Source organism: Salvelinus fontinalis, chromosome 3, assembly GCF_029448725.1.
Source record: "Salvelinus fontinalis isolate EN_2023a chromosome 3, ASM2944872v1, whole genome shotgun sequence".
In the NCBI taxonomy this organism is placed as follows: domain Eukaryota; kingdom Metazoa; phylum Chordata; class Actinopteri; order Salmoniformes; family Salmonidae; genus Salvelinus; species Salvelinus fontinalis.
Genome location: NC_074667.1, coordinates 13,454,602 through 13,481,661, shown reverse-complemented (window position 1 = coordinate 13,481,661; position 27,060 = coordinate 13,454,602). Strand labels below are relative to the sequence as shown.

The following is a 27,060-nucleotide window of genomic DNA, read 5'->3' as shown; positions in this document are numbered from 1 at the left end:
AGACATAAGCTGGCATTCAATCCTTGCAGATGTTACATTTTCCAAACTGCCTTTTCAGAAGTGCGTTTGACTTGCACAGCATTTACCTCAGAAGGAGGAAGTTGACATGTGATTTAGAAATGGGCAGTCTGGTGTTGTGACCTGTTCAGTAGTGATGGAAAACTTGGCTGAGAAGTCATCCAGGGCACACAACAGCACTGACAATTCCTAAATCAAGTGTCAACTTCTTCCAGCCCGGACTTGCTGCTGTAAAAGGGCCGTGTGGAAAACTATCATCTGCAATGATTGAATTCCAGCCAGTCTTGTTTGAGACATTGGAAATCCATTGCTTTTCTTACATACACGTACATAATATCATTTTAGGTTGTTGTAACGGCGATCCTCCTCCTCTCCATCTTCGGAAAAGGAGGAGTATTGAGGGAACCAAGGCGCAGCGAAGTTTGAACACATATTTATTAAACAAGACGAAAAACGAACACGAACTACACTTGAAATGATACAAAATAACAAACGACGTAGACTGACCTAAACATGAGAACTTACATAGACACGAAGAACGCACGAATAGGAAACAGACTACATAAACCGAACAAACCGTATACAGTTCCGTATGGTGCAAACATAACACAAACACGGAAGACAATCACCCACAAACAAACAGTGAGAACACCCTACCTAAATATGACTCTTAATTAGAGGAGAACGCAAAACACCTGCCTCTAATTAAGAGCCATACCAGGCAACCAAAACCAACATAGAAACAGATAACATAGACTGCCCACCCAAAACACATGCCCTGACCTAAACACATACAAAAACAACATAAAACAGGTCAGGACCGTTACAGAACCCCCCCCTCAAGGTGCGAACTCCGGGCGCACCAGCACAAAGTCCAGGGGAGGGTCTGGGTGGGCAGTTGACCACGGTGGTGGCTCCGGCTCTGGACGCTGTCCCCACACCACCATAGTCACTCCCCGTTTCTGTCTTCCCCTCCCAATGACCACCCCAAAACTCACATCCCCTAAATAAACGGCCAGCACCAGGAGAAGGGGCAGCACCGGGACAAGGGGCAGCACCGGGACAAGGGGCAGCACCGGGACAAGGGGCAGCACCGGGACAAGGGGCAGCACCGGGACAAGGGGCAGCACCGGGACAAGGGGCAGCACCGGGACAAGGGGCAGCACCGGGACAAGGGGCAGCACCGGGACAAGGGGCAGCACCGGGACAAGGGGCAACACCGGGACAAGGGGCAGCACCGGGACAAGGGGCAGCACCGGGACAAGGGGCAGGTCCCGGCTGATATACTCTGGCAGATCCCGGCTGTGGGACTCTGGCAGGTCTATGCAGGCTGACGGCTCTCGACGCTCATGGCAGGCTGACGGCTCTCGACGCTCATGGCAGGCTGACGGCTCTCGACGCTCATGGCAGGCTGACGGCTCTCGACGCTCATGGCAGGCTGACGGCTCTCGACGCTCATGGCAGGCTGACGGCTCTCGACGCTCATGGCAGGCTGACGGCTCTCGACGCTCATGGCAAGCTGACGGCTCTCGACGCTCATGGCAGGCTGACGGCTCTCGACGCTCATGGCAGGCTGACGGCTCTCGACGCTCATGGCAGGCTGACGGCTCTCGACGCTCATGGCAGGCTGACGGCTCTCGACGCTCATGGCAGGCTGACGGCTCTGGCAGATCCTGTCTGGTTGGCGGCTCTGGCAGATCCTGTCTGGTTGGCGGCTCTGGCAGATCCTGTCTGGTTGGCGGCTCTGGCAGATCCTGTCTGGTTGGCGGCTCTGGCAGATCCTATCTGGCGGGCGGCTCTAGCGGCTCCTGTCTGGCGGGCGGCTCTAGCGGCTCCTGTCTGGCGGACGGCTCTAGCGGCTCCTGTCTGGCGGACGGCTCTAGCGGCTCCTGTCTGGCGGACGGCTCTGTAGGCTCATGGCAGACGGGCGGCTTTGCAGGCTCATGGCAGACGGGCGGCTTTGCAGGCTCATGGCAGACGGATGGCTCAGATGGCGCTGGGGAGACGGATGGCTCAGATGGCGCTGGGGAGACGGATGGCTCAGATGGCGCTGGGGAGACGGATGGCTCTGGCCGGATACGGCGCACTGTAGACCTGGTGCGTGGTGCCGGAACTGGAGGCACCGGGCTAAGGATAAGCACCTTCCTACTAGTGCGGGGAGCAGGGACAGGGCACACTGTATTCTCAAAGCCCACTCTATACCTGATGCGAGGTACCGGCACTGGTGACACCGGGCTGAGGACAAGCACATCAGGATTAGTAGGGGGAGAAGATACAGTGTGTTCAGGGCTCTGGAGACGCACAGGAGGCTTTGTGCGTGGTGCCGGAACTGGAGGCACCGAACTGGATACACGCACTACAGAGAGAGTGCGTGGAGGAGGAACTGGGCTCAGGAGACGCACAGGTAGCCTAGTGCGTAGTGTAGGCACTGTAGGTACTAGGCTGGGGCGGGGAGGTGGCGCCGGAAATACCGGACCGTGGAGGCGTACTGGCACTCTTGAGCATTGAGCCTGCCCAACCTTACCTGGTTGAATACTCCCGGTTGCCCGACCAGTGCGGGGAGGTGGAATAACCCGCACCGGGCTATGTAGGCGAACCGGGGAAACCATGCGTAAGGCAGGTGCCATGTATGCCGGCCCGAGGAGACGCACTGGAGACCAGACGCGGTGAGCCGGCCTCATGACACCTGGCTCAATACCCAATCTAGCCCTCCCAGTGCGGGGAGGTGGAATAACCCGCACTGGGCTATGCACTCGTATAGGAGACACCGTGCGCTCTACTGCGTAACACGGCGCCTGCCCGTACTCCCGCTCTCCACGGTAAGCCTGGGAAGTGGGCGCAGGTCTCCTACCTGCCCTTGGCCCACTACCTCCTAGCCCCCCCCCAAGAAATTTTTGGGAATTACTTACGGGCTTTTTGGGCTTCCGTGCCAGACGCGTTCCCTCATAGCTCCGGTTCCTCTCTCCGGTAGCCTCTGCTCTCCTCAGTGCCTCCAGCTGTTCCCATGGAAGGTGATCCCTACCAGCCAGGATCTCCTCCCAAGTGTAGCAACCCTTTCCGTCCAATATATCGTCCCATGTCCATTGCTCCTTCTTTTCCTGTCCCTTACTCCAATTACTCCGCTGCTTGGCTCTAGCGTGGTGGGTGATTCTGTAACGGCGATCCTCCTCCTCTCCATCTTCGGAAAAGGAGGAGTATTGAGGGAACCAAGGCGCAGCGAAGTTTGAACACATACTTATTAAACAAGACGAAAAACGAACACGAACTACACTTGAAATGATACAAAATAACAAACGACGTAGACTGACCTAAACATGAGAACTTACATAGACACGAAGAACGCACGAATAGGAAACAGACTACATAAACCGAACAAACCGTATACAGTTCCGTATGGTGCAAACATAACACAAACACGGAAGACAATCACCCACAAACAAACAGTGAGAACACCCTACCTAAATATGACTCTTAATTAGAGGAGAACGCAAAACACCTGCCTCTAATTAAGAGCCATACCAGGCAACCAAAACCAACATAGAAACAGATAACATAGACTGCCCACCCAAAACACATGCCCTGACCTAAACACATACAAAAACAACATAAAACAGGTCAGGACCGTTACAGTTGTGGCCTTGTACTTTGCTGCAACTGAAAATTGAGTGTTAAAGGATTTGAACTGATTGACTTGAGTCAACTGACAGTAAAAAAGAAAAAAGTAATTGAATTAATAGACAGTCATATGCCTCATTCCCCTCATATCCAAGAGTTAACTTGATGAAGAATGATTTCTTCTCATTTATATTTCAATTACACCTGCTTTGGGGATTCAAACCCATTTCAATGCAATTTGTTTTGAAAACTCAATAAAGACATTAATGCCCGTACGAATGCAGTTTCTTATTGTGAGGGTAAATCATTTGAATATACAGAGACAATAATAAGTTCACTCAAATAATTATGGAAGACAGGAAATCATTGTAATGAACCCAATGTGCCATCTCATTCTTGCCGCCCGCGGCGGGATGCAAGATTTTCATGTGACAGGGGATTTGCTGGATCTGCTCGACGCTGCTGATGCTCAGGAGAAAGAGTCTTACATGAACCACATTTCAAATTATCGCAAAACAAAGGACCCATCAAAGAATAGCTCAATCTGTCAGAAAGAAACACTACAAAAGGTAAATTAAAAAAATGAATAAAGGCCCACGAAAATCTCCAGGCAAAAAGTTGTTAGATTGGACTGTTATGATGCACCGAATGTTAATGATTGGAATTGTGGTTTAACGCTTTCGTTGCATGCGTCATAGCACAGTTGTTTCAGATGTCAGAAGCAGTGTAGCCTAATTACAGATCATTCTTAAGACAACATAGTGTTGCTATGCAGGCAACATTTAAAGTGTCAACAATATAGGCTATTTCTTGTGATTTAGCACTCAATGTCAATTTTGTCAAGTATGATTATTAAGGCCTCACGGGAAATGTACTCAAGAAACATATCCGGAACAGTCACTACTTCCAACGCATGCTTGGTCACTCACTCACTCGCGCTCTCTCTCAATTTAATTTCAATTGAATATCAATTCAATTTAAGCGGCTTTATTGGCATGGGAAACATATGTTTACATTGCCTAAGCAAGTGAAATAGATAATAAACAAAAGTGAAATAAACAATGAAAACGTATTATTATTATTATTAAAATAATAACAGCAAACATTGCACTCACAAAAGTTCCAAAAGAATAAAGACATTTCAAATGTCATATTATGTGCAAATAGTTCAAGTAGAAAAGAGAAATATATAAACATAAATATGGGTTATATTTACAATGGTGTTTGTTCTTCACTGGTTGCCCTTTTCTTGTGGCAACAACAGGACACACATCTTGCTGCTGTGATGGCACACTGTGGTATTTCACCCAATAGATATAGGAGTTTATCAAAATTGGGTTTGTTTTCTAATTCTTTGTGGGTCTGTGTAATCTGAGGGAAATATGCTTCTCTAATATGGTCATACATTTGGCAGGAGGTTAGGAATTGCAGCTCAGTTTCCATCTGAATTTGTGGGCAGTGTGCATATAGCCTGTCTTCTCTTGAGAGCCAGGTCTGCCTACGGCGGCCTTTCTCAATAGCAAGGCTATGCTCACTGAGTCTGTACATAGTCAAAGCTTTCCTTAAATTTGGGTCAGTCACAGTGGTCAGGTATTCTGCCACTGTGTACTCTCTGTTTAGGGCCAAATAGCAATCTAGTTTCCTCTGTTTTTTGTTAATTCTTTCCAATGTGTCAATTAATTCTCTTTTTGTTTTCTCATGATTTGGTTATGTCTAATTGTGTTTCTGTCCTAGGGCTCTGTGGGGTCTGTTTGTGTTTGTGAACCCCAGGACAAGCTTGCTTAGGGGACTCTTCTCCAGCTTCATCTCTCTGTAGGTGATGGCTTTGTTATGGAAGGTTTGGGAATCGCTTCCTTTTAGGTGGTTGTAGAGTTTTACGTCTATTTTCTGGATTTTAATAATTAGCAGGTATCAGACTAATTCTACCTCTCTCTCACACACACACACACACACACACACACACAAACAAGTCATCACACGGTCAAGTTATGGATTCATCAATAATATTCATCAAACAGCTGAGACATACGAATACCTGGTTCTGCCATGATGCTTCCACACACAACACTGACTGCAGATTCTTAGTCAATATCAAGTGATTTGGGGATCTGCAGTAGGCTACTGATAGTAATGAGGGGAAAAGGATTGTACATGATGTTTTATTCAAAAGGATTCAATCATTTTGGATATTTCTTTGTGATGCATCACATCCGGCCGTGGTTGGGAGTCCCATAGGGCAGCGCACAATTGGCCCAGCGTTGTCCGGGTTTGGCCGGGGTAGGCCGTCATTGTAAATAAGAATTTGTTCTTAACTGACTTGCCTAGTTAAATAAAGGTTCGATAAAAAATAAATATGTAAAAATGAATGATCCTGTTTCTATATATTATCCCCTCAAACACATTATTACATACATTACTACAACACAATATCACATACATTTCATTATCATAATGTATGGTAATGACAATCCAAGGCATTACACATAAAAGCTTAGTCACACAGGGCATCACTTCTCTTATATGGTCACAGTTGGATGTTAATTCATTAAACCACAGTGTAACAAAACATTAAGCAGTTCCGGCGTGACATCATCCGAGTGGTAACACTTCTCTTATTGCCTCAGGAGGACTAGAAGCAGACACTTGATTTTCCAACATTCCGGTAGATCGGTTTATTTTTATCTGCGGTGTGTAAAATGTCAAGCGCAGGACACTGGAACGGAGTAGGAGGAGAGAAGCAGAAGGGTGTTAATGGGAATGTGTGGCCCTCAGCTCGCACCTCGCCCCTGCAAGCAGGAGGTGTCTGTGGGTGTCTACAGAAGATGGCTCTGTGACACAGGGCTCACGACCATTTACCAATTTTAATTTTAGTTATTCCCAAGGGGAAAATACTGCCTGGCATCAAATATGTCTGACAGACTGCAGGCAACATGTTACAACAAGATTATACAGTATATAAACTGTAGTATCCCTTGATAGTGTAGTGCTTACTATATATAGCATTTTGTAGTAGACTGTAGAATACTATACTACAAATCAAATGTATTTATATAGCCCTTCGTACATCAGCTGATATCTCAAAGTGCTGCAAGAAAACCCATCCTAAAACCCCAAACAGCAAGCAATGCAGGTGTAGAAGCACGGTGGCTAGGAAAAACTCCCTAGAAAGGCCAAAACCTAGGAAGAAACTTAGAGAAGAACCAGGCTATGAGGGGTGGCCAGTCCTCTTCTGGCTATGCCGAGAAGGAGATTATAACAGAACATGGCCAAGATGTTCAAATGTTCATAAATGAACAGCATCACCATGCTATAATAATCACAGTAGTTGTCGAGGGTGCAGCACCTCAGGAGTAAATGTCAGTTGGCTTTTCATAGCCGATCATTAAGAGTATCTCTACCGCTCCTGCGGTCTCTAGAGAATTGAAAACAGCAGGTCTGGGACAGGTAGCACGTCCGGTGAACAGGTCAGGGTTCCATAGCCGCAGGCAGAACAGTTGAAACTGGAGCAGCAGCACGGCCAGGTGGACTGGGGACAGCAAGGAGTCATCATGTCAGGTCGTCCTGAGGCATGGTCCTAGGGCTCAGGTCCTCCGAGAGAGAGAAAGAAAGAGAGAAAGAGAGAATTAGAGAGAGCATACTTAAATTCATACAGGACACCGGATAAGACAGAAGTACTCCAGATATAACAAACTGACCCTAGCCCCCCGACACATAAACTACTGCAGCATAAACACTGGAGGCTGAGACAGGAGGGGTCAGGAGACACTGTGGCCCCATCCTATGATACCCCCGGACAGGGCCAAACAGGAAGGATATAACCCCACCCACTTTGCTACTACACCCTGTAGTATCCCTCAATTGTTTACTCCTTACTATAGAAGTGCATAGTATACTGTAAAATACACTACACACTGTACCTTTCAGTCATTACAGTTTTTCTCAATAGCGTACAAGCAATTTTAGATCTGTGTTGAAATGTAATCTATAGCAGAAAAGCAATGATCAAACTTCTGATCATTTTCTTGCCTTAGTACCCGACTCGCATATCTTAGACTACCTTTCGCAAAACATGACATACAAATGTCATCAGTGAATACAAAATCCACCATTAAGTGTTTTGTTCACAGAATATTAGCAAATTGTTTTCATCAGAAGAGAAATATGTGCAATTGTGTTGACTGTTTCCGGCAATCAGTAAATACTACTGCACAAAAGGAAGGACGCGCCTATATCTTTGTAGTGACTGGGTGTATTGATACACCATCCAAAGTGTAATTCATAACTTCGCTGTACTCAAAGGGATATTTAGTGTCTGCTTTTTAAATTATTACCTAACTTCCAATAGGTTCCCTTCTTTGCAAGGCATTGGAAAACCTCCCTGGTCTTTGTGGTCGAAGCGGTTAAAAATGCTCTGCTCAACTGAGGGATCTTACAAATAATTGTATGTGTGGGGTACAGAGATGAAGTAGTCCTTATAAAAATCATGTTAAAAACTATCATTGCACATAGAGTGAGCCCATGCAACTTATTATGTGAATGTTTACTCCTGAACTTATTTAGGCTGGTCATAGCAAAGGGGTTGAATACTTACTGACGCCTGACATTTCAGCTTTTCGTTTTAAATAAATGTGTAATAATTGTGAAAAACATTATTCTACTTTGACATTATGGGGTATTGCGTGTAGGCGAGTGACAAAAAAAATCTCAATTTAATCCATTTTAAATTCAGGCAGTAACACAACAACATCTTGAAAAATTCAAGGGGTGTGAATACTTTCTGAATCCACCCATAACAGTTGTGTTCCTCCATTGTATTCACCTTTATTTCTATTGTGGATTGTGTTCTGTGCACCAATGGAAAGTCTACAAATCTATGAGCTAACCAACCTTTGTATTGAACACATGTACTGTGTTTAGATTGTGATAGACCATACTGTATATTGCGTTTGCCACAGGTTATAGAAAAGAGTATAAACTCTGAACCTATCCATTCAAACCCCAGTCCTTCCTACTTAAAAGTCATGGAAAAGGTGCTATTTTAATATTTGTCCAGTAGGTTTCCTCAAGGAGAAAGCCCACACGTCTATGTCAAAGATAATAAAACAAAAACACTATAGTAAATACTACAGTATACTACAGCCATGTGTTTTTGTGCAAAAACTCGTGAATACTACAGTGAAGTCCACAAAAACACTACAGTGAATATTACAGTATATAAACTTAGTAATACAACAGCATTTATACCATAGTATACTATAATATGTTTTCATGTGGGCAGGCTCTCACAGATCTCTTCATAATATTGATTAGTTAGCCAAAGTTTTCATTATTGGTAGGCAATCTAGGTGTGTTTAATCTCCATGAATCCATGAATTGCTGGCTTTATGTGAACGTCTAGGGCACAGGTGTCAAACTCATTCCACGGGGGGCCGAGTGTCTGCGGGTTTTCGCTCCTCCCTTGTACTTTATTGATGAATTAACATCACTAATTAGTTAGGAACTCCCCACACCTGGTTGTCTAGGGCTTTATTGAAAGGAAAAACCAAAAACCTGCAGACACTCGGCCCTCCGTGGAATGAGTTTGACACCCCTGGTCTAGGGTGATCAAGCTGACTATAAAATGCCGGTGTGGGATCATTCTTTCCTACTTTTTATAGTGAGGGTACTTCCCAAATGGCACCCTTTTCCCTATTTAGTACACTAAATATTCCCATGCTCTGTTTAAAAGTAGTGCACTATACAGGGAATAGGGTCCCTTTTGGGATGCACAATGCTCATGTCAAGAAACCACCATTGTAACTTATGGTACCCACTCAAGACAGAAAGCAGCAGCTCCCAAAGACCATATGGGTGAACTGGAGGAACTGTAAACCCTGGGGCTTAATGCAATATTAATGGCGTACAGTATTAAGACATCCTGCTTTAAAAAAAAATGGATTATCTCGATCAATACACTGCAAGCTAATACTTTCAAGGGGGGCAGAGTAGGGGTGACAATAGGCTCATGCTCTAAGCTAATGTTATCCCCCTTAGTAAACAACATATTTCTTAGTAAGTGTTATTTGGTTTATTGTTCATTCAGCACTTTATCGTCAGCAAGATATTGGAAGGACACTATAGAGCGAGAATCACATTGTTGCCTCTTTTACTTTGCCGGAGCTGCAAGTGACAAGGTATCTATGCTGACAAGTTACACACTGTGCTTTAATTATCTTTTTTCGGTAAACCCCGTCGTTGTGTTTCCTCGTGAAACATGACTGTTTATTTTTGACAGATTCATAACTAAGGTGCTGGGATGTTTATGCATTTAACATTATATATGTCTCAATATGAGTGATTCATATTTCATTTCAAGCTCTACAATAATTGAAAACCCTGAGTCCAAGTTCATTTTGTAGTATTGGCAAACTGTGTGCATTACGAATGGCAATGGCATCACAGGGGCAACAATGTCATTTAGGGGTGATATACACTGCATGACCAAAAGTATGTGGACACAGCTCGTCAAACATCTCATTCCAAAATGATGGACATTCTTTGCTACTATAACCCCCCTTTGCTGCTATAAAAGCCCCCACTCTTGTGGGAAGACATTCCACTACAGCCACAAGAGCATTAGTGAGGTCAGGCACTGATGTTGGGCGATTAGGCCTGGCTCGCAGTTGGTGTTCCAATTCAACCCAAAGGTGTTCGATGGGGTTGAGGTCAGAGCTCTGTTTAGCCCAGTCAAATTTTTCCACACCAATCTCGACAAACCATTTCTGTATGGACCTGGCTTTGTGCATTGGAGGCCTTGTCATGCTGAAAGTTGGAAGCATAGAATCGTCTGGAATATCATTGTATGCTGTAGCATTAAGATTTCCCTTCACTGGAACTAACGGGCCTAGCCCGAACCGAGAAAAACAGCCCCAGACCATTATTCCTCCTCCACCAAACTTTACAGTTGGCAATATACATTGCGGCAAGTAGCATTCTCCTGGCATCCGTCAAACCCATATTCGCCAATCAGACTGACAGATTGTGAAGGGTCATTCATCACTCCAGAGAACGTTTTTCCACTGCTCCAGAGACCAAGGTAGCGAGCTTTACACCACTCCTACCGATGCTTGGCATTGCACATGGGGATCTTAAGCTTGCTCGGCCATGGTAACCCATTTCATGAAGCTCCCGATGAACAGTTCTTGTGCTGACGTTGCTTCCAGAGGCAGAGGCAGAGAGGTAGAGAGTATAGCGATATTGTTATCCACGTCGGCACCAACGATGTTAGGATGAAACAGTCAGAGGTCACCAAGTGCAACATAGCTTCAGCGTGTAAATCAGCTAGAAAGATGTGTCGGCATCGAGTAATTGTCTCTGGCCCCCTCCCAGTTAGGGGGAGTGACGAGCTCTACAGCAGAGTCTCAGCACTCAATCGCTGGTTGAAAACTGTTTTCTGCCCCTCCCAAAAGATAGAATTTGTAGATAATTGGCCCTCTTTCTGGGACTCACCCACAAACAGGACCAAGCCTGACCTGCTGAGGAGTGACGGACTCCATCCTAGCTGGAGGGGTGCTCTCATCTTATCTACCAACATAGATAGGGCTCTAACTCCTTTAGCCCCACAATGAAATAGGGTGCAGGCCAGGCAGCAGGCTGTTAGCCAACCTGCCAGATTAGTGGAGTCTGCCAATAGCACAGTCAGTGTAGTCAGCTCAGCCATACCCATTGAGACTGTGTCTGTGCCTCGACCTAGGTTGGGCAAAACTAAACATGGCGGTGTTCGCCTTAGCAATCTTATTAGGATAAAGACCTCCTCCATTCCTGCTATTATTGAAAGAGATCATGATACCTCACATCTCAAAATAGGGTTACTTAATGTTAGATCCCTCACTTCAAAGGCAGTCATAGTCAATGAACTAATCACTGATCATAAACTTGATGTGATTGGCCTGACTGAAACATGGCTTAAGCCCGATGAATTTACTGTGTTAAATGAGGCCTCACCTCCTGGTTACACTAGTGACCATATCCCCCGTGCATCCCGCAAAGGCGGAGGTGTTGCTAACATTTACGATAGCAAATTTCAATTTACAAAAAAAAAAAATGGCGTTTTCGTCTTTTGAGCTTCTAGTCATGAAATCTATGCAGCCTACTCAATCACTTTTTATAGCTACTGTTTACAGGCCTCCTGGGCCATATACAGCGTTCCTCTCTGAGTTCCCTGAATTCCTATCAGACCTTGTAGTCATAGCAGATCATATTCTAATTTTTGGTGATTTTAATATTCATATGGAGAAGTCCACAGACCCACTCCAAAAGTCTTTCGGAGCCATCATCGACTCAGTGGGTTTTGTCCAACATGTCTCTGGACCTACTCACTGCCACAGTCATACTCTGGACCTAGTTTTGTCCCATGGAATAAATGTTGTAGATCTTAATGTTTTTCCACATAATCCTGGACTATCGGACCACCATTTTATTACGTTTGCAATCGCAACAAATAATCTGCTCAGACCCCAACCAAGGAGCTTTAAAAGTCGTGCTATAAATTCTCAGACAACACAAAAATTCCTTGATGCCCTTCCAGACTCCTTCTGCCTACCCAAGGACGTCGGAGGACAAAAATCAGTTAACCACTTAACTGAGGAACTCAATTTAACCTTGCGCAATACCCTAGATGCAGTTGCACCCCTAAAAACGAAAAACATTTGTCATAAGAAACTAGCTCCCTGGTATACAGAAAATACCCGAGCTTTGAAGTAAGCTTCCAGGAAATTGGAACGGAAATGGCACCATACCAAACTGGAAGTCTTCCGACTAGCTTGGAAAGACAGTACCGTGCAGTACCGAAGAGCCCTCACTGCTGCTCGATCATCCTACTTTTCCACCTCAATCGAGGAAAATAAGAACAACCCAAAATGTATTTTTGATACTGTTGCAAAGCTAACTAAAAAGCAGCATTCCCCAAGAGAGGATGGCATTCACTTCAGCAGTAATAAATTCATGAACTTCTTTGAGGAAAAGATCATGACCATTAGAAAGCAAATTACGGACTCCTCTTTGAATCTGCGTATTCCTCCAGGGCTTAGCTGTCCTGGATCTGCACAGCTCTGCCAGGGCCTGGGATCGGGAGAGACACTTAAGTGTTTTAGTACTGAAAATAATCATGGCCTCTAAACCTTCAAGCTGCATACTGGATCCTATTCCTACTAAACTGCTGGAAGAGCTGCTTCCTGTGCTTGGCCCTCCTATGTTGAACATAATAAACAGCTCTCTATCCACCGGATGTGTACAAAACTCACTAAAAGTGGCAGTGATAAAGCCTCTCTTGAAAAAGCCAAACCTTGACCCGGAAAATATAAAAAACTATCGGCCTATATCGAATCTTCCATTCCTCTCAAAAATTTTAGAAAAAGCTGTTGCGCAGCAACTCACTGCCTTTCTGAAGACAAACAATGTATACGAAATGCTTCAGTCTGGTTTTAGACCCCATCATAGCCCTGAGACTGCACTTGTGAAGGTGGTAAATGACCTTTTAATGGCGTCAGACCGAGGCTCTGCATCTGTCATCGTGCTACTAGACCTTAGTGCTGCCTTTGACACCATCGATCACCACATTCTTTTGGAGAGACTGGAAACCCAAATTGGTCTACACGGACCAGTTCTGGCCTGGTTTAGATCTTACCTGTCGGAAAGATATCAGTTTGTCTCTGTGAATGGTTTGTCCTCTGACAAATCAACTATGCATTTCGGTGTTCCTCAAGGTTCCGTTTTAGGACCACTATTGTTTTCACTATATATTTTACCTCTTGGGGATGTTATTCGAAAACATAATGTTAACTTTCACTGCTATGCGGATGACACACAGCTGTACATTTCAATGAAACATGGTGAAGCCCCAAAATTGCCCTCGCTAGAAGCCTGTGTTTCAGACATAAGGAAGTGGATGGCTGAAAACTTTCTACTTTTAAACTCGGACAAAACAGAGATGCTTGTTCTAGGTCCCAAGAAACAAAGAGATCTTCTGTTAAATCTGACAATTCATCTTGATGGTTGTAAAGTCGTCTCAAATAAAACTGTGAAGGACCTCGGCGTTACTCTTGACCCTGATCTCTCTTTTGACGAACATATCAAGACTGTTTCAAGGACAGCTTTTTTCCATCTACGTAACATTGCAAAAATCAGAAATGTTCTGCCAAAAATGATGCAGAAAAATTAATCCATGCATTTGTTACTTCTAGGTTAGACTACTGTAATGCTCTACTTTCCGGCTACCCGGATAAAGCACTAAATAAACTTCAGTTAGTGCTAAATACGGCTGCTAGAATCCTGACTAGAACCACGAAATTTGATCATATTACTCCAGTGCTAGCTTCCCTACACTGGCTTCCTGTTAAGGCAAGGGCTGATTTCAAGGTTTTACTGTTAACCTATAAAGCGTTACATGGGCTTGCTCCTAGCTATCTTTCCGAGTTGGTCCTGCCGTACATACCAATACGTACGCTACGGTCACAAGACGCAGGCCTCCTAATTGTCCCTAGAATTTCTAAGCAAACAGCGGGAGGCAGGGCTTTCTCCTATAGATCTCCATTTTTATGGAACAGTCTGCCTACCCATGTGAGAGACGCAGACTCGGTCTCAACCTTTAAGTCTTTACTGAAGACTTATCTCTTCAGTAGGTCATATGATTGATTGTAGTCTGGTCCAGGATTGTGAAGGTGAACGGAAAGGCTCTGGAGCAACGAACCACCCTTGCTGTCTCTGCCTGGCCGGTTCCCCTCTCTCCACTGGGATTCTCTGCCTCTAACCCTATTACAGGGGCTGAGTCACTGGCTTACTGGTGCTCTTTCATGCCGTCCTTGGGAGGGGTGCGTCACTTGAGTGGGTTGAGTTACTGACGTGATCTTCCTGTCTGGTTTGGCGCCCCCCCCTTGGTTTGTGCTGTGGTGGAGATCTTTGTTGGCTATACTCGGCCTTGTCTCAGGATTATAAGTTGGTGGTTGAAGATATCCCTCTAGTGGTGCGGGGGCTGTGCTTTGGCAGAGTGGGTGGGGTTATATCCTTCCTATTTGGCCCTGTCCGGGGGTATCTTCGGATGGGGCCACAGTGTCTCCTGACCGCTCCTGTCTCAGCCTCCAGTATTTATGCTGCAGTAGTTTGTGTCGGGGGGCTAGGGTCAGTTGGTTATACCTGGAGTATTTCTCCTGTCTTATCCAGTGTCCTGTGTGAATTTAAGTATGCTCTCTCTAATTCTCTCGTTCTCTCTTTCTTTCTCTCTCTCTGAGAACCTGAGCCCTAGGACCATACGACAGGACTACCGGGCATGATGACTCCTTGCTGTCCCCAGTCCGCCTGGCCTTGCTGCTATTCCAGTTTCAACTGTTCTGCCTGCGGTTACGGAATCCCTACCTGTCCCAGACCTGCTGTTTTCAACTCTTAATGATCGGCTATGAAAAGCCAACTGAGATTTATTCCTGATTATTATTTGACCATGCTTGTCATTTATGAACATTTTGAAAATCTTGGCTCTCTCTAATTTTCTCCTTCTCTCTTTCTTTCTCTCGGAGGACCTGAGCCCTGGGACCATACGTCGGGACTGCCGGGCGTGGTGGCTCCTTGCTGTCCCCAGTCCGCCTGGCCTTGCTGCTGTTCCGGTTTCAGCTGTTCTGCCTGCGGTTATGGAACCGCCACCTGTCCCAGACCTGTTGTTTTTCAACTCTTAATGATCGGCTATGAAAAGCCAAGTGAAAATTATTCATGATTATTATTTGACCATGCTTGTCACTTATGAACATTTTTGAAGATCTTGGCATAGTTCTGTTATAATCTCCACCCGGCACAGCCAGAAGAGGACTGGCCACCCCTCATAGCCTGGTTCCTCTCTAGGTTTCTTCCTAGGTTTTGGCCTTTCTAGGGAGTTTTTCCTAGCCACCGTGCTTCTACACCTGCATTACTAGCTGTTTGGGGTTTTAGGCTGGGTTTCTGTACAGCACTTCGAGATATTAGCTGATGTACGAAGGGCTATATAAAATAAACTTGATTGATTGATTGATTGTTGCAACTGAGGACAGACGACTTTTACTCGCTACGCGCTTCAGCATTCTGCGGTTCAGTTCTGTGAGCTTGTGTGGCCTACCACTTCGCGGCTGACCCATTGTGGCTCCTAGATGTTTCCACTTCACAATAACAACGCTTACAGTTGACCGCAGCAGCTCTAGCAGGGCAGAAATCTGAGTAACTGACTTGCTGGAAAGGTGCCATCCTATGACTGTGCCACATTGAAAGTCACTGAGCTCTTCAGTAAAGCCATTCTACTACCAATATTTGTCTATGGAGATTGCATGGCTGTGTGCTCGTTTATATGCACCTGTCAGCAACAGGTGTGGCTGAAATAGCCAAATCCACAAATTTGAAGGGGTGTCCACATACTCTTTTGTATATGTAGTGTGTCTCATCAAGGGATAAAATACAGCAGTCAGATTTTGCGCCTCAGGACTAACCCTGAGTGACAGTGTGAGACAGTACATTGGAAACTGGGAGGGGAGGGTACATTTGAATTCATGTGGTGTTACAGCACAGCAGATGACAAATGGCCGTGCTCATGTAGTTCATCTTCAGTCGCCCACTGGCGCAAACCACTGTAGCCTATCTACTGACTCTCTGGACACCAACGATATTTTGGGAATAGCTGGTGGATTGTTTCCAGCGCCGGAAGGAGTAGATAAGTCATACATTTTTGGGAGGGGAGCACAGAGCATATTCTTTTCAAATGCATCTGTTTCAAAATGTGACTGTACTGACATTTTCATTGTAGCCTTTCATGACTTTTAATTCTCAAATTTGTCTTTTGTTTTTGAAGCTTTGGTGCGTTGTTGACCTGAATGACCTCTAAATTAACAAATATCATTGGAAGAGTAGATTCTGTTTACATCATTTTTTTTGTTGAAACCTAGATATTTCTCTATAAACATTTGCTTTGAACCAAAATAATTAGCAAACAAACAATTAAATCAAATGTTACACTGGCGTCCATTCAATCTCTCCCTCGGCTATGCATGTTCCCAAGGGCAAAATGTCACTTGAGGTCTGCAAGTTTTGATGACAAGATGCAAGATTCACTTCCTCAAATGTTCTTTCTGTGACCCAACACTTCCTCTACATTAGACAATGAACTGACAATAGTGCTTTCCCAAGTTTCATCATTATGAAGCAAAACACAAAGTTCACACAATAGAGGGTGGCCTCCAACTGCTCTTTAATGCTAGAAAAACAAAATACATGCTCTTCAACCGATCGCTGCCCGCACCCGCCCGCCCGACTAGCATCACTACTCTTGACGGTTCTGACTTAGGATATGTGGACAACTATAAATACCTAGGTGTCTGGCTAGACTGTAAACTCTCCTTCCAGACTCATGATTAGCATCTCCAATCCAAAATTAAATCTAGAATCGGCTTCCTATTTTGCAACAAAGCCTCGTAAAACTGACTATCCTACCGATCCTTGACTTCGGCGATGTGATTTACAAAATAGATTCCAACACTCTACTCAGCAAATTGGATGCAGTCTATCACAGTGCCATCCGTTTTGTCACCAAAGCCCCATATACCACCCACCACTGCGACCTGTATGCTCTCGTTGGCTGGTCCTCGCTATATATTCGTTGCCAAACCCACTGGCTCCTGGTCATCTATAAGTCTTTGCTAGGTAAAGCTCAGACTTATCTCAGCTCACTGGTCACCATAGCAACACCCACCCGTAGCATGCGCTCCAGCAGGTATATTTCACTGGTCATCCCCAACACCTCATTTGGCTGCCTTTCCTTACAGTTCTCTGCTACCAATGACTGGAACGAATTGCAAAAATCACTGAAGAAGGAGACTTATATCTCCCTCACTAACTTTAAGCATCAGCTGTCAGAGCAACTTACCGATCGCTGCAGCTGTACACAGCCCATCTATAAATAGCCCATCCAACCAACTACCTGCCTCATCCCCACATTTGTTTTTATTTTTCTGTTCTTTTGCACACCAGTATTTCTACTTGCAAATCCTCATCTGCACATCTATCACTCCAATGTTAATTGCTAAATTGTAATTTCTTCGCCACAATGGCCTATTTATTGCCTTACCTCCTTACTTCATTCGCACACACTGTATGCAGAGTTTTCTATTGTGTTATTGACTGTACGTTTGTTTGAAAATGTTTGAAACCTAGCTATTTCTCTATAAACATTTGTTTTTAACCAAAATAATTAGCAAATGAACAATTAAGTCAAATGTTACACTGGCGTCCATTCAATCTCTCCCTTTGCAAAGCTTGTGGAAGTGGGGGCTATACATGTTCCCAAGGGCAAAATGTCACTTGAGGTCTGCAAGTTTTGATGACAAGATGACAAGATGAGCTTCCTCAAATGACTTTATGTGACCCAACACTTCCTCTACATTAGACAATGAACTGACAATAGTAATTTCCCAAGTTTCATCATTATGAAGCAAAACACAAAGTACACACAATAGAGGGTAAATGGATGTTGTAAAATGTGTGTTGCTTAATGTACTTACTCACCTAATCCCAAAGCGGAGTTCGCCTTACCTCCTTACTTCATTTGCACACACTGTATACAGATTTTTCTATTGTGTTATTGACTGTACGTTTGTTAATCCCATGTGTAACTCTGTGTTGTTGTTTTTGTCGCACTGCTTTGCTTTATCGTGGCCAGATTGCAGTTGTAAATGAGAACTTGTTCTCAACTGGCCTACCTGGTTAAATAAAGGTTAAATAAATAAAACTGAATAAAAAATATGTGTGGCTTAATGCGCTTACTCAACTAATCCCAAAACTGAGTTTTCCTCTGAGTCAGTTTTTTTCATGTAATGTGGACGGGCCAACACATGGTGGTGCTTGAGTGTTACTTTACAAGACTTCACATATCAATAATGACATTTCATGGTCGTGTGTGGTTCACTTACAGTACATTAAGTGATGATTCATTTAAATACTGTTTTTCATTGTGTTTCACCATTTCTAGTCCTCTGACTCACTTTATGTAAATTAACCTGTGTGTATCAAATGGATAAAATAAATGGATGAAAGTATCAAATCTAATAGCAATGTTTATGCATTTCATTGCATTTCATTTATGCATTTCATTGTATTTCACAATTTGTAGTTCTCTTATTCACTAAGTTAACCTGTGTGTATCATGGGCATACAATCAGTAAAGTCAAAATATCAGCCAAATAGCGACGCTAATTCATGGCAACAGTAGGAGTCATGGTGTATAATATGAACAAGTCATATGGAGATTTTAATTTCCTTAACCTCTGACAGGAGTAGTTACTGCCCACTCAAAAATGTGTGTGTGTGTGTGTGTGTGTGTGTGTGTGTGTGTGTGTGTGTGTGTGTGTGTGTGTGTGTGTGTGTGTGTGTGTGTGTGTGTGTGTGTGTGTGTGTGTGTGTGTGTGTGTGTAGCATGCTTGCTATAATGGTTCCAAATGACATGCGTGTCCCAGCCACCCTGCCCCAACTTTATTTACGCCCTCTGCCAGGACATTCAGATTCAGGTTATTCTGGTTTCAGACTAGAGCTGTCCATGAGTCACCCCGCCTTCTTACAGAAAGATACTGATCCCCACCTGATAGCATCTAGACTAAAACACTACTTAGCACCTATTCATGTTCCACAGCCACTTGTCTTTGACACAATAGTGTTACAAGATTTGCAAGCAACGCTGGACAACACCTGTGATGTTCGTGTACACAATGTAAATTAAGCCCCATGTTCAAATTTTCTAAATAAAATCCTACTTTATTACTTAATTTAGTAAATGTGTTAACCTTTTTCAGTGGGCGTATGTCACACATTGAATGCCAACATGTTACACTACCATAGTAAATGTCAACGAATGATATTGCTGATGTAATATGTTTGTGAATAATGTTATTCTACCTTAGGTAGTGACACCTGTCTCACTATGACTGCATATACCAGTACCTTGCAGTGGGAAACAGTACTAGGTGGTGTGGTGTACCTGTTATTAGAAATGGGGAGGACGATAGAGATAAGATTGTTAAGAAAGATAAGAATGCACCTGATACGTGTGACACACAATACAACAAAAACATCACTGCAATATACAGGTTGAAGTACATTTTGTGTCCCAGAGATCCGTGACCCTTTTGTTAGGTCCTCTGACTTGACAAAATGGACCCTCAGGGGAAAAGGAGATTAGAACGAAGCTGCGTTCTTGATTCACCTAACACTGTGCCTGATGAAAAATGTTTAAGTGTCAATACCAGACATCACCCGTGGCTTGAAATGGAACCCTATTGGAGGTGAAACATGACCCTATTTTGTCGTTAACAGCTGTCAACTCTGAAACTAAAGATAGACTGGTATTCATTTTATTGTTTGTTTGGTCTATGAGGCTACAAACACTTTGGGTCGTTGTAAAGAGCTAGCTATATTAAAGACAATTAGCTATTATCACTAATGTGTCCTACTGTAGGTTTACAATGTTTCATAACACCTTTATTAGAACATAACAGGATCAACATTTTACAGAAATGCTATCAGTAGCAAAGCATATAAAAACAATCAAACAAATGTTTCATTACATTTTACATTTCTGGTTCGTTCAATAAAATGTGGAAGATTAATTGAAAAAAATATAAAAGTAAAATATGGTCAAACTAAAAATGTCTCCTTATTTTTGCAACTGTAATAATTGACATTTTAGCATACACAGAGCTGGTAAATCTCTTTCTGGAAAATGTATTCTGATAAATTCTAAATAAATTCTATTTAATTACCAATAAAACTGTCATTCTATAGTTTTTCATGTAAACCAAATAAATATGTATAGCAACCTAGAGGTAGGTAAATGGTGGTTTCTTCCCTGTCTTCTCTCTGGCAGTGGCGAAAATGATGAAGAACTGTAGGCTACAGAGTCTGTGTATTGGAGAGGCCCATCGAAGGCTTGACTACTTTAAAAGAACATCTGCAATTTTGATCATCATGATTTAGTGACTGGAAAGAAAATGTACTGATCTACTGAGATTTTTTAAACACAGACTAACTCTCTGAGCTTGGCTAAGATGGCGCCGACAGAGATGGTCGCCTCGCTTCGGGTCCTTAGGAAACAATGCAGTATTTTGTTTTTAACGTATTATTTCTCATATTGTTTGCCCAGAAAATCTTAAGTGTTATTACACACAGCCGGGAAGAACTATTGGATATAAGAGCGACGTCAACTTACCAACATTACGACCAGGAATACAACTTTCCCAAAGCGGATCCCTTGTTCGGATCACCACCCAGGACAGTGGATCTAATCCCAGAAGCCGACCCAAAACAACGTTGTCGCAGAAGAGGCAGACGGAGTGGCCTCCTGGTCAGGCTCCGTAGGCGTGCACACCGCTCCCCGCTTCCGAGTATACTACTCGCCAACGCCCAGTCTCTTGACAACAAAGTAGTCGAAATTAGAGCAAGTGTTGCCTTCCAGAGAGACATCAGAGATTGTAACATTCTCTGTTTCATGGAAACATGGCTCTCTCGGGTATGTTGTCGGTGTCGGTTCAGCCACCGGGCTTCTTCATGCGTCGCGCCGACAGAGATAAATACCTCTCTGGGAGGAGGAAGGGCGGGGGTGTATGCTTCATGATTAACGACTCATGGTGTAATCATAACAACATACAGGAACTCAAGTCCTTCTGCTCACCCGACCTAGAATTCCTTACAATCAAATGCTGGCCATATTATCTCCAAAAGAATTCTTGTCAGTTATCGTCACAGCGGTGTATATACCCCCTCAAGCAGACACCACGACGACCCTCAAGGAACTTCACTGGATTCTTTGTAAACTGGAAACCATATATCATGAGGCTGCATTTATTGTACTGGGGATTTTAACAAAGCAAATTTGAGAACAAGGCAACCTCAATTCTATCAGCCTATGCCGACACTCGATCACGGCAGAGCCAGAAGAGGACTGGCCACCCCTCATAGCCTGGTTCCTCTCTAGGTTTCTTCCTAGGTTTTGGCCTTTCTAGGGAGTTTTTCCTAGCCACCGTGCTTCTACACCTGCATTGCTTGCTGTTTGGGGTTTTAGGCTGGGTTTCTGTACAGCACTTCGAGATATTAGCTGATGTACGAAGGGCTATATAAAATAAACCTGATTTGATTTGATGATCACTGCTACTCTAACTTCTGAGATGCATACAAGGCCTTCCCTCGCCCTCCCTTCGGCAAATCTAACCATTACTCCATCTTGCTCCTACCGTCTTATAGGCAGAAACTCAAACAGTATGTACCCGTGACTAGAACCATTCAATGCTGGTCTGACCAATCGGAATTCACACTTCAAGATTGTTTTGATCACGTGGAATGGAAAATGTTCCGGGCAGCCTCAGAGAATAACATCGATCTATACGCTGACTTGGTGAGTGAGTTCATAAGGGTTGTGTGGCTGCTCGGCCAAGGATACCCATTTCATGAAGCTCCCGACAAACAGTTCTTGTGCTGACATTGCTTCCAGAGGCAATTTGAAACTTGGAGTGAGTGTTGCAACTGAGGACAGATGATTTTTACATGCTAGGCTTCTTCAGCATTCTGCGGTCCAGTTCTGTGAGCTTGTGTGGCCTACCACTTCGCGGCTGAGCCATTGTTGCTCCAAGACGTTTCCACTTCACATTAACAACACTTACAGTTGACCGCAGCAGCTCTAGCAGGGCAGAAATTTGAGGAACTGACTTGCTGGAAAGGTGGCATCCTATGACAGTGCCACATTGAAAGTCACTGAGCTCTTGAGTAAGGCAAGTCTACTGCCAATATTTGTCTATGAAGAGTGCATGGCTGTGTGCTCGATTTTATACCCCTGTCAGCAACAGGTGTTGCTGAAATAGTCAAATGCACTAATTTGAAGGGGTGTCCACATACTTTTGTATATATATTATATCTCATCAAGGGATAAAATACAGCTGTCAGGTTTTGCGGCTCAGGACTCACAATGAATGACAGTGTGAGACAGTACATCTGAAACTGGGAGGGGAGGGTACATTTGTATTCATGTGGTGTTACAGCACAGCAGATGCCATCGCACAAATGGCGGTGCTCAAATAGTTCATCTTCAGTCGCCCACTGTCGCAAACCACTGTAGCCTATCTACTGACTCTCTGGACACCAAAGATAATTTGGGAATAGCTGGTGGTTTGTTTCCAGCGCCGGAAGGAGTAGATAAGTCATACATTTTTGGGGAGGGGAGCACAGAGCATATTCTTTTCAAATGCATCTCTTTCAAAATGTGACTGTACTGACATTTTCATTGCAGCCTTTGATCACTTTTAATTCTCTAATTTGTCTTTTGTTTTGAAGCTTTGGTGCATTCTTGACCTGAATGACCTCTAAAGTAACAAATATAATTGGAAGAGTAGATTCTGTTTACATTAAAAACATTTTTTGAAACCTAGCTATTTCTCTATAAACATTTGTTTTTTACCAAAATGCTCAGCAAATGAACAATTAAATCAAATGTTACATTGGCATCCATTCAATCTGTCCCTTTACAAAGCTTGTGGAAGTGGGGGCTATAACTCTGTGTTGTTGTTTTGGTCGCACTGCTTTGCTTTATCTTGGCCAGGTTACAGTTGTAAATGAGAACTTGTTCTCAACTGGCCTACCTGATTAAATAAAGGTGAAATAAATCAAATAAAAATGTGTGTGGTTTAATGTGCTTACTCACCTAATCCCAAAGTGGAGTTCTCCTCCAGTCAGTTTTTTCATGTAATGTGGACGGGCCAACACATGGTGGTGCTTGAGTGTTATTTTACAACATTTAACATATCAATAATGACATTTCATGACAGATGAAGCAACGCCTTGTCATGTGTGGTTCACTTACAGTACATTAAGTGATGATTCATTTAAATACTGTTTTTCATTGTATTTCACCATTTCTAGTCCTCTGACTCACTTTATGTAAATTAACCTGTGTATCAAATGGATAAAATAAATGCATGCGCCATAAATGGATGAAAGTATAAAATCTAATATCAATGGTTATATAGATTCTCTTTTTTTTCTTCTACTATGTTATTGACTTGTTTATTGTTTACTCCATGTGTAACTCTGTGTTGTTGTCTGTTCACACTGCTATGCTTTATCTTGGCCAGGTCGCAGTTGCAAATGAGAACTTGTTCTGAACTAGCCTACCTGGTTAAATAAAGGTGAAATAAAATAAAAAATAAAAAAACTTTACAAGACTTAACATATCAATAATGACAATTCATGATGACAGATGAGGCAATGCCTTGTGTGTGGTTCACTTGCAGTACAATAAGTGATGAATAATTTAAATACTGTTTTCCATTGTATTTCACCATTTCTAGTCCTCTGACTCACTTTATGTAAATTAAACTGTCTGCATCATATAGATAAAATAAATGTGCCATAAATGGATGAAAGTATAAAATCTAATATCAATGGTTCTACATTTTCATTGTATTTCACAATTTCTAGTTCTCTGATTCACTGTATGTAAGTGAACCTGTGTGTTTCATGGGCATACAATCAGTATCAAATCAGAATATCAGCCAAATAGCAATGCTAATTCATGGCAACAATATGAGCCATTGTGTATAATATGAGCAAGTCATATGGTGATTTTAATTGCCTTAACCTCTGACGGGAGTAGTTACTGCCCACTCAAAATGGTGTGTGTGTGTGTGTAGCATGCTTGCTCCAATGGGTCCCAATGACATGTGTGTCCCAGCCACCCAGCCCCAACTTTATTTACGCCCTCTGCCAGGACATTCAGATTCAGGTTATTCTGGTTTCAGACTAGAGCTGTCCATGAGTCACCCCGCCTTCTTACAGAAAGATACTGATCCCCATCTGATAGCATCTAGACTAAAACACTACTTAGCACCTATTCATGTTCCACAGCCACTTGTCTTTGACACAATAGTGTTACAAGATTTGCAAGCAACGCTGGACAACACCTGCGATGTTCGTGTACACAATGTAAATTAAGCCCCATGTTCAAATTTTCTAAATAAAATCCTACTTTATTACTTAATTTAGTAAATGTGTTAACCTTTTTCAGTGGGCGTATGTCACACATTGAATGCCAACATGTTACACTACCATAGTAAATGTCACCAAATGATATTACCAGGGGCGAAAATCTGAGATCAACCTTGGAGGGGACAATTACATTAAATTTTCTCAAGAGCAATTCCTGAGGGGGACACCAAAAGTAGTGCTGTAACACATAGCATACGTTGTTAAATGTATATTGAGGAACCATAATTCCTACAACTGGATAATTGATAGGTACAGTAGTTAACTGAAGGGTTTTCCCAACTTGTTCAAATGTTTAAATCATTATAATTCTACTACTAATAATAGTTATAGCAGTGCTCCTTACCAGTCCAGTATGTATGCAGGTATTCGTACTTACAACCAGCAATATCAAGAAAGGTCAGTAGGTGACAATGGTACTGTACACTGTATGGGTGTAGTTTTCATAAATACAATGAACATGGTGTGATCACATCTAAAAGAATCTCCATTGAGAACCATCACAAAGTTGGTCGCCGTATTGAATTGACTTTTTAATTGGACTTTTTCTGATACATTTAAATAGTCATTAAATATGTCCACCTGGCCTGAGTCTACAATATCTTTGCAAGAACAAAAAGCTTAAAATAAGTAGTTCTAAAAGCAAAATAACTACTTCAATGAAAAACCCAAATAAATCAAACAAAATATCCTTCAGTGTCTCAACTCAGCCAGTGTCTCAACTCAGCCAGTGTCTCAACTCAGCCAGTGTCTCAACTCAGCCAGTGTCTCAACTCAGCCAGTGTCTCAACTCAGCCAGTGTCTCAACTCAGCCAGTGTCTCAACTCAGTCAGTGTCTCAACTCAGTCAGTGTCTCAACTCAGTCAGTGTCTCAACTCAGTCAGTGTCTCAACTCTTCAAACAGCAGCTATGGACAAGTATGTCGCACAAAGTAGGCCATTTTAAATAAAATAACATGAAATAAATCATTTGTAAGTGTCCTGAAAACTACTAAACAAAAGAACAAATATCAATTAAACCAGGGGTTCTCAAACAGGGGTCCATGGACTAATTGCAAGGGGTCCGTGAAATAAAAAAGTGTAATGAATGTAGTCAGTACCACAAGGTTTCCAGTAAGTTTACATATAATATAGAAGGGGTGGAGGTCCCTGAGGACTGCTCAAAACCTTGCCTGCCTTGCCTCAAAATATGCAGGGGTTCCAGTACCCCAAAAAGGTTGAGAACCACTGCTATACACACTACTGAACAAAAGAACCGAGCATATGTTTGCGGGTTTCCTCAACAACACATCAGTTGGCACTTTCGCAATGCCCTCGCCTGTTGTCTCCGACACCCTGTATAGCCCAATAAACTCCTTGTGAGGGACATGGTCATGGTCAACATAACGCAGACAGACACTCTCCTGTTCAGCACCAGAGACATCTTGAGTACCATCAACAATTAATGAAAATTGTACAATCGGAAGAGACCTAATCTCAGCTGCAATGCCTCGAATGACTATTGGCCATGATGTTCAGAATTTCATTCTGTGCTTTGGGGCCTGTGTACATTGTGGTACGCTCTGTTAACCACTTCAGTAAAATGGGATCATCCTCTTCTGCCCTAAGTTTCAAAATCTGGTATAAATTCCCACTGTCATCCGTGTGGCCTCTAAAGGCTTGTCCCTGTCTTACTACATGCCGCACCGAACTAACAATTTTCATCAAGCAATGCCTTGCGTCATCCAGCTGTTTAACCCACGCGCTGGACATAACTGGACACTGATTGGATTTAGCTGGTGTGCTGTTACAATTACAAAGTGGCGGTGGGTTTGGCAATTTTGATGTGCTGTGAATTTTTCAATGCCTTTTCTCCAGTTCCTAAATCCTGCACTAATGAAGGCAGCATCAGCTCTTTGGCCAAAAGATGGCTGGCTTGAAAACCCTTGGCTACAGTGAAAACACAACACTCCTTTTATTGATGGATTATAATGTAGCCAGGGGAAATCGCGAAACCATCTCTCTTGAAACGTCAACACTCTGTTGGCAAGAGTTTGCGGTTCTATAAATTGTGGGTGTGGCTGATATGGTTTTGTGCCATCACTGTGGTAACTGGACAATGCTGTGCCACTGTCCCCTATACTGGTGCTGCTGGCAACAAGGGTGACACTTGGTCCTGCCGTGGCTGTGACACTGTCCTCTGAAGTCTCTCTTCCTGGCTCTTTCCCTTTCACCCCCCTAACTGACTCAGCCGGTCTCCTAGAAAATAAATAAGGTGTTTGCCGTACTCCTAACTACCGGTACCCAAAACTACACAATTAATCACAACAGCAATACCATTGCCGTAAACAAATCTTAGTTTAGTCACCAGTTTAAGTTGAGAGTGGGG

The 27,060-nt window shown here is 43.3% G+C and overlaps 1 long non-coding RNA gene and 1 other non-coding gene across 2 annotated transcripts in view; one reads left to right on the top strand and one right to left on the bottom strand.

The window, feature by feature from the left end:
* Positions 1–27,060, bottom strand: part of LOC129839430 (uncharacterized) — a 200,586-nt gene that overhangs the window by 45,553 nt on the left and 127,973 nt on the right. The gene's annotated exons all lie outside the window — the stretch shown is intronic.
* On the top strand, positions 8,659–8,712 carry LOC129851661 (U7 small nuclear RNA). Its single transcript, XR_008759028.1, has one exon. It is a non-coding gene; the product is annotated as a U7 small nuclear RNA (small nuclear RNA).